We start from the raw sequence: 16,029 nt of genomic DNA, 5'->3' as shown, positions 1-16,029 counted from the left end.
CAATGGGATAAAGAGAAAACCTAGCTCTGGTCTCCCCAAGTCATCTGGGTCCACCACTACAGATGAACACCTCACTAACTGTATTTACTTAGGAAAAGATAGCCTTGGCTTCAGGGTATATTGTGCAGGAAGATTTCAGGATTTTCCTGTTTTACTAGTCAATCCATCTTTCAGTTTACCTTTAGCAAAGCTCAAATAAAATGTTTTCTATATAATATTTACCAGTACTGTATAAAAACTGTATTAGTTATTGTGACCTAGTGTGTTGTAATTTATTTTTATTTATTAAAAATATGCAGAATCCTAATATATTAGAGAGAGAGTTTGCAACAAGGATTATTATACAAGATTTGATAGTTCCTGAAAATTAATCTATATTATTCCTTTGAAGCACAATTAGAAAAAGCAACATCTGGTAGTAACAGCAAGTTGTGCAAAGCCGTTATTTATTGCTCCGGCTTTTTTGTCTGCTCAGAAAGAATCATTGCCCAAACACTTATTATTCTGCCTCATCACATAGGTTTCTCAGGGGCACGTATTTAATATTAGTAACTTTATTAGTGACAGAATGCTGGAAAAACCTCAAATCAAATCACTTTTGTTTCCTCCCCTTAAAATACATTAAAGAACTCACTCTCTCTGTATAGCCTTATCACACACATTTTCTTAGCTTGACTTCATTTCTAAATGCCACCAAGAGTCACTTTCCAGTAAATTTCAAAGCACATACAGGACAAAAGGAAAAAAAAGAGAGCATGCTGAAAGAGAAGCTCTTACACAAGTAGGTCGTAACCAGCCGTAGGCATTTATTCATTAACACTTGCCTGAGAGTATCCCAGAGCCTCAGGTGTTCTGAGTAAGAAAACAGGCTAAAGCAGTCAATCTTTTGAGGAAATATTTGGTGTTTCACCTCTATCAGTGTTTGTCCTGCTGCCTCACCAGTTTATCTGATAAGCTTTAACCTGCAGTAGCTCAACCTCATTTTTTTTTTTCTTCTCCTGAATGACCACTTTATTCACCACAGGTGCAGATAGTTCACATTCATGTGAAAGGCTCAGCCACGTGAACTTGCCTTCATATAAAAATCTGTGTCAGGAAATTAGTTTTCTCTATAGGTAGCATAAGTTTTATTTAAAGAGCTGAAAAAAGGGTACCTTGTAGGTGTTGCAAGCTGTTTCCTCTATAGGATTCATGTGTAAGGGTCTAGTAACAAGCAGATAAGTAAGCAGCTGGTTAATTTTTACTTTATAAGTTGGCTAAAGACTTCTTTAAAGATCTGTAGCTGGTTATGCAAACTTGCTTCCCCCAGAGAAACAGCAAGCTTCTTTCTAATTTATTTGAGAAATGGTTAAGGGCAATAGGACATTGTAGATTATGAAAGAGGAGAATGAGAATGGTGTGGTCTGAACTAATATGATATTAGTGAGAGTAAAATGAATCAATTATTGGCAGAAACCCTAATTGCTCAGCATATTTGCATTATGGCTTTTTATTATTGTTCTTTGTTATGCCTTATGATAATGTTTTCATTTTAAGGGAATCGCCCTGAGAGATGCCTTCTTTGAGGTATAAAATGTATTGTAGTGCTGTCCATTAGTACTGTCATACATAGCAGGAGCTGCAGTCCGCAATGACTCTAGATCATGAATTGTTTATACCTTTTCTTTTTTAAATCCTGTTCTCAGTATTTTGACTGTCTTTTGCTAAAGTGATTAGGGAACTTAAGAGGAGCAGAACCTATTTGAGGTGAACGTTTTCCCAATGGGGAGGGAGAGGTGATCATAGAAAATATTTTTCTTCTCTTTTACTGATGTCTGTTCTTGTAGTAAATTGACTTTAAACACCAAGTTACAGGTTAATGAACATTTGTAGAAACTTGACTGTCCAAGATAGTGCTACTTAATATGCTGGAGTATCTTGATGTTGTCTTTAACAGGCCTTCAAAGACTTAGAGCTTGACTTATATAACCTAAATCTAAGGCTGTCACCAACTGGCTATAGAACTAATATACAACCATCACTGGGAATAGGTAATGGTAAAAGCCTCATTGTTTGTAACTTGTGTGTGTTATTTTTATTTATGCTTTAGCATTTGCTCTCATAATACTTTCCATGGGGGGGGGGGGGGAATAAAGCTTTTTCTCAGCCTTAAGGTTGTTCTTCAGGGTTAACATCTAATCTTGATAACAACTTCTAGTTGAATTTGGTATTTATTGGAGAAATGCCAGATCAGTAGCTTTGAAGTGTAAATCTTCTGTCTTGTTTGCCCAAGAAGTGTAATGAGTACTGGTAATGCAGGTCTACCTTGCCCCCAGAGTACTTTATAGCATGTCTCAGGGGAAGGTAGCCTGTAGCTGAGAGCATTTCATCACCTCCAGAGTGAAGTCCTGTGGATTAACAGTATTGCTGCTGGATGGAGGAGTGCTGTTTGGGTAAGATATAACAAGAAGATAAAATCTCTTTGCCTTTGTCCCTCACTGATCTTTAGCTGCCTGTTTTGCCATGCTGCCCCAAGAGTGTCTGGATCTGTCTCCTTTTTACCTATGGAATAAGTCTTTCATCCAATCTGCCTCTTTCTCTCTTGACTATGCAATAAGTCTGCTGTGACTTTCCTTAGGTTTAATGACTGTTTAAATAAGAGCATCGTCCTGGGAGATGTCTTAATCTGGGAAGCCAAAAAGGGGATATTAAGAGTGGTAAAACATTCTAAAGTTGCTTGTTCTGATCCGGTCCTGCAGAGTGGAGTGGTGGGACCTCTGCAGACTGCTAACAGGAATAAGTGTTTGCTGGTCTCTGCAAGGGTGTCTTTAATTTATTTTGGGGTCCTTTTATTTCTGAAAGAAACATATGAATATGGGATGTAAAGGACCTCCACAGTATAGATGAGCCAGTTTATACTGTAGATACATATCAACAGCCTGTATGAGTAAAATTAATGTTTAGGTTATATAAATATGTGTATACATATGTATCCAAAATAGTGTGTATGTATGTGCATACAATCTGTAACTTAAAACTCTTGTTGCCATGTCTCAGTTCTGGAAAATGACAATCTCCCAATCCATAACACTTTTTAGGGCTCCTTCATCCTAACCTTTTTAGGTTTGTAATTTATGTATTTCTCATACTGATGTTGCACATAATGGTGCTAGACTGTTGAGATGTTGAACAGACTCTGAAAAGATAAGTTTTATGTAAGACTTAATTCAAACAGATTTATATTCCTGCAACTCTCTTCTGTTTTTCCAAATGTGTTCTCATGAATTTAAATAGATCGAGTACAGTTGATGTCTTGATCTATTTGAATTGCTTCTGAAGCTACTGATCACATGCTTTTGTCTTCTCTATTCTGGTGATGCAGCTCCTTGTTCATTCAGAGCTTGACTTCTGAGGTTCTGGGATTATTCCATGTTTCTAAAGCAGCTCTATAACTGTAGTTCTTAGAAGTAATCAGTGTTAGTTCTTTTTTAGTAAAGACTTAATCCACTCCAGGATTTTGATGGAAGGGTTCAATTACCCTTTCTCTTAAACTTGATTGTCAGAAACAAAAGGAATAAAGAAGATGGGACAGTTTCTGTAACTTCTAATGATATACCTCACTCTGCAATTAATAGTATTTATAGCATTATGTGGTCTCTCTCTTCTTCATATAGAAAGGTGAATTACTGCCTCTTAAAAATCCATAATAAAGACAAACTAACTTCTGTAAGTAACATTTTTATGGTTCTTTTGAGTAGTCAATTAAGAATATAGAGTCATTTCTCTTTTCAGTGACTGAGCAAAACTCAAAGTACTCTCTGAAGAAAGTATGAATCTATACACATGCTGAACATATATTCTATAAATATGTAGTAATTGCTCATGTTGTAGCATTAATATTTTCTTTTCATGTGAATGCTTCTGAGTAATATCCTTGTTAGAATTTCTACAGAAATATGCTTGCCACTTCAAAAGTACGTATTTTTTGTTCCCTAGAGTGTCTTATCTAGTTTGTAAATTTCCTTTTCTGCAACGCTTCCACTATCCTTTTGTGCATTGAACTTCATATATGTAGCATCATATGTTGAGGTAGAGATGGCTGACCTATGAAAAAAGCCTCCTCCCATCTGACCTGCTATTTGAGTGCACCTGAGAATTCAGTTAAAGAAAACAAGTATTTCCAAGGTGTTTGTGCCATGGCAGGTTTTTTTTTTTTTTTTTTTTTTTTTTTTTTTTTTTTTTAGGGCAATAAGTATCCACAATAATTCTGTCATGCTGCATGAGCCACAGCATGTATGATTTTTTTTTTTTTCTCGCATAATATGTAATAAACTATTAATCCTCCCCAGGAGGACTCAATCAAAGCAAGATTTCCTTCATAGATAAGATGTACTATCTTTCAGAATTTTCTTTGAAGACTAACTGCACTGAGATATTGTGATCCCTGTTCAATCTGTCCATGTTTTACTCAAGTATTGGCAGTAATATGCTTTAATACCTGCCTGATGAGTACTTTAGTTATGCTTATGTCTAGAACTGTAGCAGGCTCTCAACACATTGTAGGTGATAATTTGACACCAGTTCAGGTAACAGGATCATATTTGGTTTGGGTTTGAAGGAACCTTACAGCTCACATAGTTTCAGCCCTGCTGCCATGGGCAGGGACACCTTCCACCAGACCAGGTTGCTCGAAGCCCCCACCCAACCTGGCCTTGAGCACTTCCAGGGATGGGGCATCCACAGCTTCTCTGTGCAACCTGTACCAGTGCCTCACAACTCTCAGAGGAGAGAACTTCCTCCTAATATCTAAGCTAAATCTCCTCTCTTTTAGTTTGAAGCTGTTACCCTTTGTTCTACCACTACACTTCCTGACAAAGTTCCTATTCATCTTTCCTGTAGGCACCCTTTAGGTACTGGAAAGCTTCTACTAGGTCTCCCCAGAGCCTTCTTTACTCCATGCTGAATGACCTGAGCTCTCTCAGCATGCCTTAATAAGAGGGCTGTTCCATTTGATCATCCTTGTGGCATTCCTCTGGACTTGTTCCAATACATCCATGTCCTCCTTATGTTGAGGGTCCCAGAGGTGAATGCAATGCTCCAGGTGGGGCCTCACAAGAGCAAAGCAGAGGTGGAGAATCAGATCCCTTGACATGCTGGCCACAATTCTTTTGATGTATCCCAGGATACAGGTTGGCTTTCTGGGCTGCAAATGCATACTGCCAGCTCAGGTTGAGCTTGTCATCAGCCAACACCCCCAGGTCCTTCTCATGGCTGCTTGCAATCCATTCTTTGCTCAGCCTGTATTTGTGCTTGGGATAGCAGGACCTTGCCCTTAGTAAGTTGCAGTTAGGGGACACTTGTTAGATGTCTCATTTGGGAATTGATTGTCATTGATATCCATCATGTGAGATGTTCCAGTGCAATGTATTTATAAATATTGGGGAGCAAGGAGGAGAAATGCCTTGCATTCAATGACATCTGCTACTTCTGAATGTTGGTGAATGGGTGTCTAAATACAGAAATGAGATGTCCAAAATTACAATTGCAATTTGGATGTGTTCTATAATCTATAACTCTGTATTAAGTGCTTTAATAAAATGTTGGATGGTACCATACTGAACTTATGTAGCAAGCTTTAACTTCCTTGTGACAACTTGCCAGGAGGTGATTAGAAGGTAACCTTCCCCCCCATCCTGTCACAAGATCCCTTACTAACCCATGTCAAAGTTGTTGCAGATGCTTTGTTTGCTTCTCCCCTGTGTACACTGAGGGACTATTCCCCACCCCACTCCAATGCATCCTGCTAACAGTTAAAACAAAAGAAGGCAATACTGCTGTCTTATTTTTGTGAAACTTGCAGTTTAAGTAACAGCTTTAGTCATGATAACTGGAAGTAGATTTTTCTTAACCCTTTTGTTTTTGGTGAAGGAAATAGCTTTTTCTTTGTTTCCCCTCAGACAAAAGGATACAAGCATCATAATAAGGAGAGTATGACACAAATGTGTTACAACGTGCACTCAGCGGGATAAGAGCAGTAGTTCTTGACTCTCTCTGTTGGGCATACTGCAGTAATGCAGGTGGAAATATGTCCTAAAGAAAAATGAAACGGGGGGGGGGAAGCATAAGGGAAAATTAATGGGCTTCATCTGCAGTGAACAGAGAAAGGTGCTTAAGGGTAACTTAATTTTATTTATAACCAATAACTATTCTTCAATTTGGGAAGCAAATTACTTTCAACTCAAGAATCATGAACACTTTTTGCTCTGTTTATTTTCCCCTACTATATATTCACAGGACAGAAAGGTAATGTATAAATTGGACAGCAGTTGCCAGTTCATACCTGCATGATTGTATAATAGTAAAGTATTAAAATTTCACGATAGTCCAGTGTATAGTCACTATTTCTGACTTTAATCCAAAATGCAGATTACCAATGCAGCATTATTATTTACGAAGGAAGACTTGTCGTGCTGCACTAGGATGGTGTATAATAGCATGTGTCCTTCTGGAGAGTTGAGGGGGTGCACAGGAAATCCACCCTCTTCTGGTGTTTGAGTGTTAGATACAGTATTTCTGTCTAAATGTGGTGAGCATACAAATATGAAATGTAAGAGGAGATTTGCCAAGTACTGATATATTTCTTATTTCTATACCTCCATATGTCTTTCCACTAGCTGCCTCTTACATCATAGTTTCCATCCCCCTGCTCAGATGCTTTTATATCCTCTTTGGAAGGAGGACTGGTGTTGCTCTAACAGAAGGCATGCATAATGTGAGCTGCTTATTGAACCAGCAGCATTTTCTTGCACCATACATATGCATTCATTTCATTGGGCTCTCCTTTGGGTTGTACAGGTAGGGAGGCTGGGAAGAAAAGCATTAGCTTTCCTATCTGAATAGAACTGCAGTCACTCAGTGCAGGATGAGCTGCAACAGGAGTGTGACTCTCCAGAAGCTTTTGTTTACATGGCAGAAGAATCATCCAAGTTGCAACTCAATGGTTCATTTTATTTACATACACCAATATTCAAGATTGTTTTTATTATTCATGGCTAATATCCTTCCAAGGAGGTATGTAAAATAGAGATTATTAAACATTATTGAAAACTATTCAGGCTCACTGTGTTAGGTACAGACTGTTATATTACTTCAACTGAAGAATAGAAAATACTGTTTCTAATGCCCCAATACAGAACAAAAGCATGTACAATAGGATTCTCTTTGCAAAGAAATACTTAACCTGCTGACTTAAAACTATTGTGTAAATACAAAAAGTATAATTTCCTTACATAACCACTTAAATTTTTCATAATTAAAGCAACTTTCCAATTCCTTTCTTCATGGTGGTACAGTAAGTGCGAAATAGACTTTGTATAAAGTATGATGTCAAAAATAGTGACTGTTACTGTGTCTTTCAGGCAATTAGTATAACAACTGAGCTTAAAAAAAGTTTTTTTTTGTTTTGTTTTTTTTTTTTAAAAAGTCTTTTTAAAGTGTACCTTGCAAAGTAGGTGCAGTTTGATTTCCATAAAATCAACTCCAGTTCCCAGGTAAGTGAAAGAGTGAAATGAGTGTGCTTGAGAGTTGCCTTCTAGTCCATGTTCTGCCATCTGCACTTTGAGCTTAAAGAACATGGTAGCCTGAGTACTTTCACTCTTATTACCCAAACTGTGTTTGTCTAATTAGCTGATTAGTAAGGCTACAGGCATGAGCTCGGGACGTGACAGCAAGTGGCCTGGATGTTTATGCTGAGTTTGGAAGTATGCATGTTAAAACTTGTAGTGGAAGCTTAGTTGTTCAGATATATTGCTGTGTTCTTGGAAAATATTTTTTTAAAGGAACAAATAATCTATATTCCCTTTTCTGGTGGATATGAGGTATTAAAAGCCATTAGTTTACTGAATACATCTTTTAGATTGCAGATGATCACTATGGCTGGTTACTGCTAGAGACCATCATAAGCAGAAGTGGTATATTTCTGATTAAAGATTACCTCCTTAATTGACAGCTGGAAAGAAAACATGTAGGGTAGTATTCTGGCTTGTGAAATACTGCTGAGATGACTGCATTTGATGAAGTGCAATGAGAAATTTTCAGTAATAAGGTAACAGGGCAGTGTCTGGACTGCTGTCTCAAATCCATAGGTACAGGTTATGGTGTAAAGCTGGCAGTGTTATGCCTGAATTTTGCATGGCTTTGTAATAAAGAAAGAAGCACTTGAGGAGGTACCCATCCCCACAGAGCTGGCTTCATGGTGGGAAAGCTGTTTCATGGATGATGAAGTTCTGGTGCCAAATGGAGATGCACACAGTAACACTGGGTCTTTCTGAGCTGGTGGCAGGTGGTGTCCCGGCATAAAAGAAATTTTATTTATCAGCATGGGAGGGCTCTCAAATTAGCTGTGTGCTTAGAGGTCCTACCTGCCTGTTTAGTGAGTGCTCAGGGGCCTTCCTTGTGAAGGGGTAAAGTAGTCAGGGCATCTCTGCAAGGCTTTCTGCTGAGTAACTAATTTTGTGTAACTGCATCCCTTTTTAATTATTACTTTGATCCTGATATTTTAGCTTTTCATGTATCAGAATTGATTGAATCTTACCTTTCTAAAGAATGATTTTTGTTTGCATAAATGATATGCCTACTAAAATCAAAGTAATCTCAAGCGTGTGCTAACTGATTATTTTATGCAAATAACATTAAATTAATCTTGGGTAAGACCCTTGTTTCATTCTAGGGAGTATAGAGATGCAGTCAGAAATGCAGAATAACATGGCAAAATGAATTACACCTTAACCAAATTTTACTTCACTTGGGGCATGGGGAATTACAATTTAAACCTGTTGAGATGGTGTAGAATTTCTGCTTCTGTTATACATTAAAAATCAGTACAGCATCAAAGATAATCACTGTTTTAATGGCTGCTCAGATCTCTTGATAGAGAAAAGCAATGACTGGGACACTGTTTTTATGAGTGTATCAGTTTTGCTGGAATGGGAATATGGCACAATTGTTATATGACTTCAGTCAGTGTAAAAAACCTCCTACAAAAACCTTTTTAATACAGTGTGTAATCATTACAATTCACAGGGGAGTGTGTATTATACAAGGGAGAATGGTTTATCTTGCATATTTAACTTTTTTTTTTCTAATTAAAGTGGCTAAGCAATGGATAATAAAGCAATCTACATACCAGTGTTTAAAAGCTAGAAAATACCATTTCTCTGAAGTGGAGTGGTTATTTTCCTTCACAGCTACACAGTGGTAGTCATTGAGACACTGGTCACTAGTATACACATACTACATGCTAAAGGCTGAAATTTTACCCACATACATGCATGTTAATGGTGGTTCACTAAATACAAGTGAAGCCTTTCTTATCTTTCATCTGTACTCTGGGAACAATTCATTCAGTGTGGTCTGACAGTATGTTGAATTGTAATGAGCCACTAAGGAAAAAGCGTCTTTGTAAGATGCATATTGCCTCCATCAATGGTGGGTGTATCACTCAAATGTTTTTCCAGCAAGTATAAATATTGTTCAGTTCATAGTTGCTGCTCATCTTATTTTCACCTCTACCTTGTGTATGCATCTTCCTTGTTTTCACCTTTGTAGGTGACCAAACCCTGTAATTTATTTTCTTGGAACAAAATTAGTGGCCTTCTGTTAAATGAACTTGGAATGTCCTATTTCTCTTGTCTGACAAGTAGTCCAAGTAACAAATGAGATGTCTCTCAAAACTGATACTGTGTTTGGGGTCATGTAAGTTGCCTGACTTTGCCACTTTCATATGGGGGAAATGAAGCTAATAAATTAAAATATCAAGAGGGACTGATGTTCTTGATTAACAGGTTAATGCTATGCACAAAGAAGACGACAAAAACATTCCATACTCTGGATGAGTTGGGTTTAGAGCACAAAGAAACCCTATGTGCAGACCTGGGATCATGGATTTTTTTGCTCACTCAATCTACTCTGTGTGGTGTTGTTTACCTGGGTCCCCTATTTCCCATTGCCCTTTCACCTTTCCTCCTCCCTTTGTATGATATCTACTGAAAAGTAAGATGAGATGGGATAAAATATGCTTCAGTGAGAACTAGCTCTATAGATAAAGTTATATTGTACAGACTACTTGTTTATTGTATTTATACTTGCTTTCTTAGTTCCTCTTGCTACTATTTGTCAACTGTGACAATTTCACACTTAAAGTGCAGTAACTGGTAAGGATGAGAAACTCAGTCCCAATGAACTCTGCTTCTTCTCTTTAATTTAATTTAGATTTAATTGGTATGGAGTAAAATTAACAGATTCTGTGGCATAGTGTGGTGGCACAATGTGATGCAACTTCATAAGAAATACTTTCTAAGAGTTTTTATGGAAAGTTTCTTGACCAGCTGCTTCTTCCTCTCCTACTTAATAATGGGAGGGATAAGAACTGAAATGGCATCTTAAGTAAATTTTACAGGCATATGTCTGAAGTTTCCACTTAGCACAGCATGCAGTTACTTGTGGGGGAAATAAGGCCCCATGACCACACATACATCATACATCGGGGAAAGTCACTCATATAACTACTGTCTTCTGTCAAGGCTGGCTGAGTTAGATGTTTTAAGTACATGTAGCCAGCAACAAATTTAGACGCTGGCTTTCTTGCTGTACCTGAGTCTTGTTGCTCAAGATGCATTCTGCCTTATGGACATTAGATTATTTCAGTAAACAGACAGCTTTATAGGGAAGAGCAATGTGGGTAGTGCCCCGAGGCCTCAGGCAGTCATTTGGATTATGGGTAGCATGTGAGAGGTTGGCAAATCTGCCCTTTACCGCAAGCAGCCTCTTATGACATGGGTTACAATCTTTGCCCCTCACTGTTGTGCTGTATCTTCATCCTGCTCTGCTGTGATTGAGGAACAAGGGGAAGGACTTGGAGCTGAAAGCAAGTTCCCAAGAAATGTTTCTCTGTGTGGTGGGGGGGAAGAAGGTACACACTCAGCAGTTTCCAGGGGCATTTCCCTGGAGCGTAGAAACTTTGTTTCAGAGTAGAAGAAAACATTTCCTGGCTTCTAGGATTTCTGTATTGTATGGTAGTTTAACACTGGCAATGCAATTTGCTGTGCCAAGGGGAATTGTTTCACACTGGATGAATTAAAGCTTAGAGCAGTGGAGTTTAATTATGTATTGTCAACTACATTGAGCATTGGATTCCTCTAAACTTGAAAAGGCAAGAAACAACAGAGGATAGGCTGAAATGTCTGAGATATTGTCTACAGCTGTGTGGGACAGGTCAGTTTTTCTTCTGGATGTTTCTGGATTACTGTGATCAAGGGTGGCACCAGTTAAGAACACAGTAATTGTTTCCAGACTTTGGGCATGGGACTAGGTTGTGGAGGGAGCTTCTTTTGGGGCTTGCACATTTGCTGTTTCAGGGCTTCTTGTTGGGATGCAGATGTATGTTCAATGCTGACGGCTGGTGGTGGAGGGAGTATTTAAAAGAGCTGTCCTCAGTTGAAATACTTTGTGATTGGGTGGTCTTCCAGCTTTACTTAGGTGTTTCTACAGCATATATCAAAGCTTTGGAGTACTACAGGGGCAGGATTTTATTTTTTTTTTTTTTTATAGACTGCAGAGTTTTCAGCACTTGGCTCACAACCACCTGTCTCACTGGAGCTAGTTAGAGGGGAGGGAAACTATTTGGTGTTGTCACTTGGGCTAAATGTGTCTGCAGGGGATGCTCAGAGACCTTGGGGATGTTGCTAGCACTCCAGATCTACAGTAATATTTTTTTTTTTTTTTTTTTTTTAGACAGATGCTGAAGTGCTTGAAGGACCAAGATGTCCTTGAATGTCCTCCTTCATCAGATTCTGAGGAGTTCAGACTTTACTTAGAATCTGAGAAATCCTCTTGAAAGATGTTTGAAGATGTTAGGGGATGTGCATGATGCACATTTGCCACTATCTTCTCCACTTCTTCCCCTATACTTTTTGCATAATGTGGGGTGGCGTGGCACGCTGTCTGATGCTAATATAAGGGCTTAATTTCCCTGACACCTTCATGAGCCCTTAATTCTAGGCTTGATGACAGCCACACAATGTCTGTAAGGACTCTGTGAACATGTAAATAATGCAGGGATGGCTGGGTAGATATCGCTGCTCTAATTCTTCTTAGGTGGTGAGGATGTCTACAGAAAATTCTGCAGATGTGTGCATGTGAAACATGGAGGTTTAAGAGCAAAATAGTATAGAACAAAATGGTAGTGTTGACAAGGCTATTCTGATACTATGTATTGGCAAACATAAAAGATGTCCTTTACACTGTAAAGGATGCTGAAGCTTCTGCTTAGTCACTCCTTTTATATTTGTCCTGGGTGTTTTTGTTCCATTTGTGGTGATCTGCAGAGCTAATATGCTTGTTCAGTGTTGGCATGGCAGGGGGAGGGAAACCAGGAGGAAATAAAGTAGCACAATAAAAATCCACCACTATGCTAGCTTGTAACCTGTTTTAATAAGTTGGTATGTTTTAACAAATTTTCGCATACAAACTTAGGCTGAGTACAAATAAGAGCTGATATAAACCTCTGTTGTATTATGCCTCAACTGCATTTATCAGAGAAGGGAAAGACTTCCACAGAATCACAGAACTGTAGGGGTTGGAAGGGACCCTGAAAAATCATCGGGTCCAACTCCCCTGCCAAAGCAGGTTCCTCAGAGCAGGCTGCCCAAGTAGGTGTCCAGACAGGCCTTGAATATCTCCAGAGAAGGAGACTCCACAACATCCCTAGGCAGCCTGTTCCAATGCTCTATCACCCTCACCATGAAGAAGTTCTTTCTCATGCCAGTGCGGAATTTCCTGTGCTCTAACTTGCAGCCGTTGCCTGTTGTCCTATCCCCATAAACCACTGAGAAGAGGTTGGCTACATCCTCCTGTCCCCCACCCCTATATATACTTATATACACTGAGGAGATCCCCTCTCAGTCTTCTCTTCTCCAAGCTGAACAGACCCAGGACTCTCAGCCTTTCCTCATAAGGAAGATGCTCCAGGCCCCGTATCATCTTTGTGGCCCTCTGCTGGACTCTTTCCAAGAGATCCCTGTCTTTCTTGTACCAGGGAGCCCAGAACTGGACACCGTACTCCAGTGAGGCCTGACCAGGGCAGAGTAGAGAGGGAGGATCACCTCCCTTGACCTGCTGGCCACGCTCCTTTTAATGCACGCCAGGATCCCATTAGCCCTCTTGGCCACAAGGGCACAGTGCTGGCTCATGGTCAACCTGTCGTCCACCAGGACCCCCAGGTCCTTCTCCTCAGAGCTCCTCTCCCACAGGTCATTCCCCAGCCTATGCTGATACATGTGGTTGTTCCTTCCCAGGTGCGGGACCCTGCACTTCCTCTTATTAAACCTCATTTGGTTTCTTCCTGCCCATCTCTCCAGACAGTCCAGGTCTTGCTGAATGGCAGCACAGCCTTCTGGTGTGTCAGCCACTCCTCCCAGCTTTGTGTCATTGGCATACTTGCTGAGGGCAGACACTAATCCCTCATCAAGGTTGTCAACGAAGATGTTGAACAAGACCGGACCTAGCACCGACCCCTGGGGAACACCGCTAGTCACAGGCCTCCAGCCAGACTCTGCTCCGCTGATCACCACCCTCTGAGCTCGGCCAGTCAGCCCACCTTACTGTCCACTCCTCTATCCCACACTTTCTCAGCTTTGCTAGTAGGATGTCATGGGACACACTATTGAAAGCCTTGCTAAAGTCAAGGTAGATGACATCCACTGCTCTCCCCCAATCTACCTGGCTGGTGATACCATCATAGAAGGCAACAAGGCTGGTCGAGCACAACTTCCCCTTGGTGAATCCATGCTGACTACCCGTCATAACCTTCTTCTCTTCCAAGTGCTTGGAGATGGCATCCAGAACAAGCTGCTCCAATACCTTTCCAGGGACAGAGGTGAGACTGAGTGGCCTGTAATTTCCTGGATCCTCCTTCCTGCCCTTCTTGAAGACTGGAGTAACATTGGAGGATAGCCAGTCTTGAGGTACCTCACCTGTTCTCCAGGACCTTTCAAAGATGATAGAGAGTGGTTCAGCAATCACATCTGCCAGCTCCCTTAGCACATGCAGATGCATCCCATTGGGACCTATGGATTTGTGTGCGTTGAGCCCACTCAGATGCTCCTGAGCCACTCCCACGTCCACCGGGGGGAGCCCTCCATTTCCCAGACCCTTTGTCCTATTGCCAGGGGCGAGGAATCCTGGGGGAGTGTCCTTGAAGCAAAGACTGAAGCAAAGAAAGCATTCAGTATCTCTGCCTTCTCAGCATCTCCTGTGAGGACACCCCCCTCATTCAGCAAGGGACCCATGTTATCCCTAGTCTTCCTCTTGCTGTTTACATACTTGAAAAAATCCTTCTTATTATCCTTTATCTCTTTAAATACACGGTACTTACGAAGTTCTAGGGGCATTAATTCCATTGTTAATATATGTTAAACACTATTTGATTGTTCTGCGTGCATCTAAATGTTTATTTGGGAAGGGATTAGATGGTACATTCTCTGATCTGACTGAACTATTGTAATATATACATACTGAGATTTTGCATAGCTTTGAGGTTTATTTTTTGTGGTGACTTCTGAAAGAAAAAGTGGTTTGGCTTCTCAAGAAGCTTTTACTGAAGGCAGGGGAGTGTAACAATGTCTCAGCAGCTGCTATCCTATTGCAAGTACTCTAAATATATACATATGTTCTACAGCAGTCTAGTGGTTGGAAGGGACTGTCTGGAAGACTTCAATATTATTCTATTCTTCCAGTTTCTCACTTGGACAGTGAAAACATGACAGCAATGGCAGAGCTTCTCTTTATCAAAGCTGATGTCAGGGAGGTATTTAAAAGTAAGTTTAATGTTATTTCATGATGAAGTGCTATGCTAGTTTGTCTTTCATTAAGAATCATCTACTCGTTGATCAGGGACTTGACATATCCTTGATTAAACACTCTTCCAGAAGGACAAAATCTTCTATTGAAGCACAGGCAGAAATATCATGGGTAATAGCTGATTTTATAATCAGTTTATGACCACAGTGTTTCATCTCCAGAGGTAGGATCCTTCTATTTCCATAATCATTTTCTCTTGCATTAAAAAAAAAAAAAATAAATAAATCATTAGTCTCTTAAGGCATGGGATTTGACATACAGTCAACAAACTTCTTAAAGCATAAATGAACACAAGAAATGGAGATACTTGATTAGTGAAATTGCACATGAAATATATGCAAGCATTCAGATTTATTTTCTAAAACTAGTCATTTCTGTAGAACAGCTCCCCCACATCTGGATTCTTGAGAGGAATTGTAATAGTATTCATAAGGATTCAGGGTCAGCTTGTTTATCTTTCCACTTCTAGCATGCCATAATGCCTTCTATTTTGTTTTGTTTTCTTTTTCTTCAAATAGGGAGAGTCATAATACCTGTGGTTTGGGTTGCCTAATATTTAAATACTTAGCTAGTGTGTGGATTTTTTCAGATATTGCTTATTTAATTTTTAGTTTTTCATGGATGTGGGTTTTGTGGGTGTAGGGTTTCTGGTAAACTTTGAACAAAAGCTTTGGTTATCTTGGAGAGTGGATTTGTGAAAAATATCTGCCTAAGTTTTTATAGCTTTGGGGAAAACCACAGCATTGCTGTGACTTGTAAAGATTTGAAGTTGAGGAAGATTGTAATTTATTTGCCTAAGGTGGCACTTAGAAGGTTGGGTACTAACAATGCTAATGTGCACTTGGAAGGAGAAAAAAAGCAGCGTGTACTGGTCTGACTAGATTTGATAACATTGCACTTACAGGAGACCAAAACTTCTTGGGCAAACTTGATTTGGGATACTCAATTTCTGAGGATTTTGCTCAGGTTATTCTCGAAATCTGGATTTCTGTAGGTAACTTCTTTCAGATAAACTATTTGCAATCCCTTGACAAGGCTTATGTTTCTATACCACTGTACACTATGAAATAGCTTACTCCTACCTTAGTCTGTGAAACCTAAACAGGGCAGAAGTCAAGACAGCAATACAGTAGC

The 16,029-nt window shown here is 39.6% G+C and overlaps 1 protein-coding gene across 7 annotated transcripts in view; it reads left to right on the top strand.

The window, feature by feature from the left end:
- The first annotated feature begins 1,093 nt into the window (after positions 1-1,093).
- Positions 1,094-16,029, top strand: part of LOC311430684 (uncharacterized protein) — a 36,104-nt gene continuing 21,168 nt past the window's right edge. Inside the window, exons 1-3 of one of the 7 annotated variants that reach the window (XM_084507502.1) lie at positions 1,118-1,221; positions 1,937-2,036; positions 2,379-2,432. The gene's annotated coding sequence lies outside the window, so the exon portion shown is untranslated. Of the gene's footprint in view, positions 1,222-1,530; positions 1,567-1,936; positions 2,037-2,378; positions 2,433-16,029 lie in introns of those variants that run through there. The other 6 variants (XM_084507501.1, XM_084507505.1, XM_084507503.1 and 3 more) reach the window with 6 other exon arrangements.

This window comes from Aythya ferina, assembly GCF_964211825.1.
Source record: "Aythya ferina genome assembly, chromosome: 2".
NCBI lineage: Eukaryota > Metazoa > Chordata > Aves > Anseriformes > Anatidae > Aythya > Aythya ferina.
Note: the sequence above shows the minus strand (reverse complement) of the source record. Positions and strands in the feature narration are given on the sequence as shown.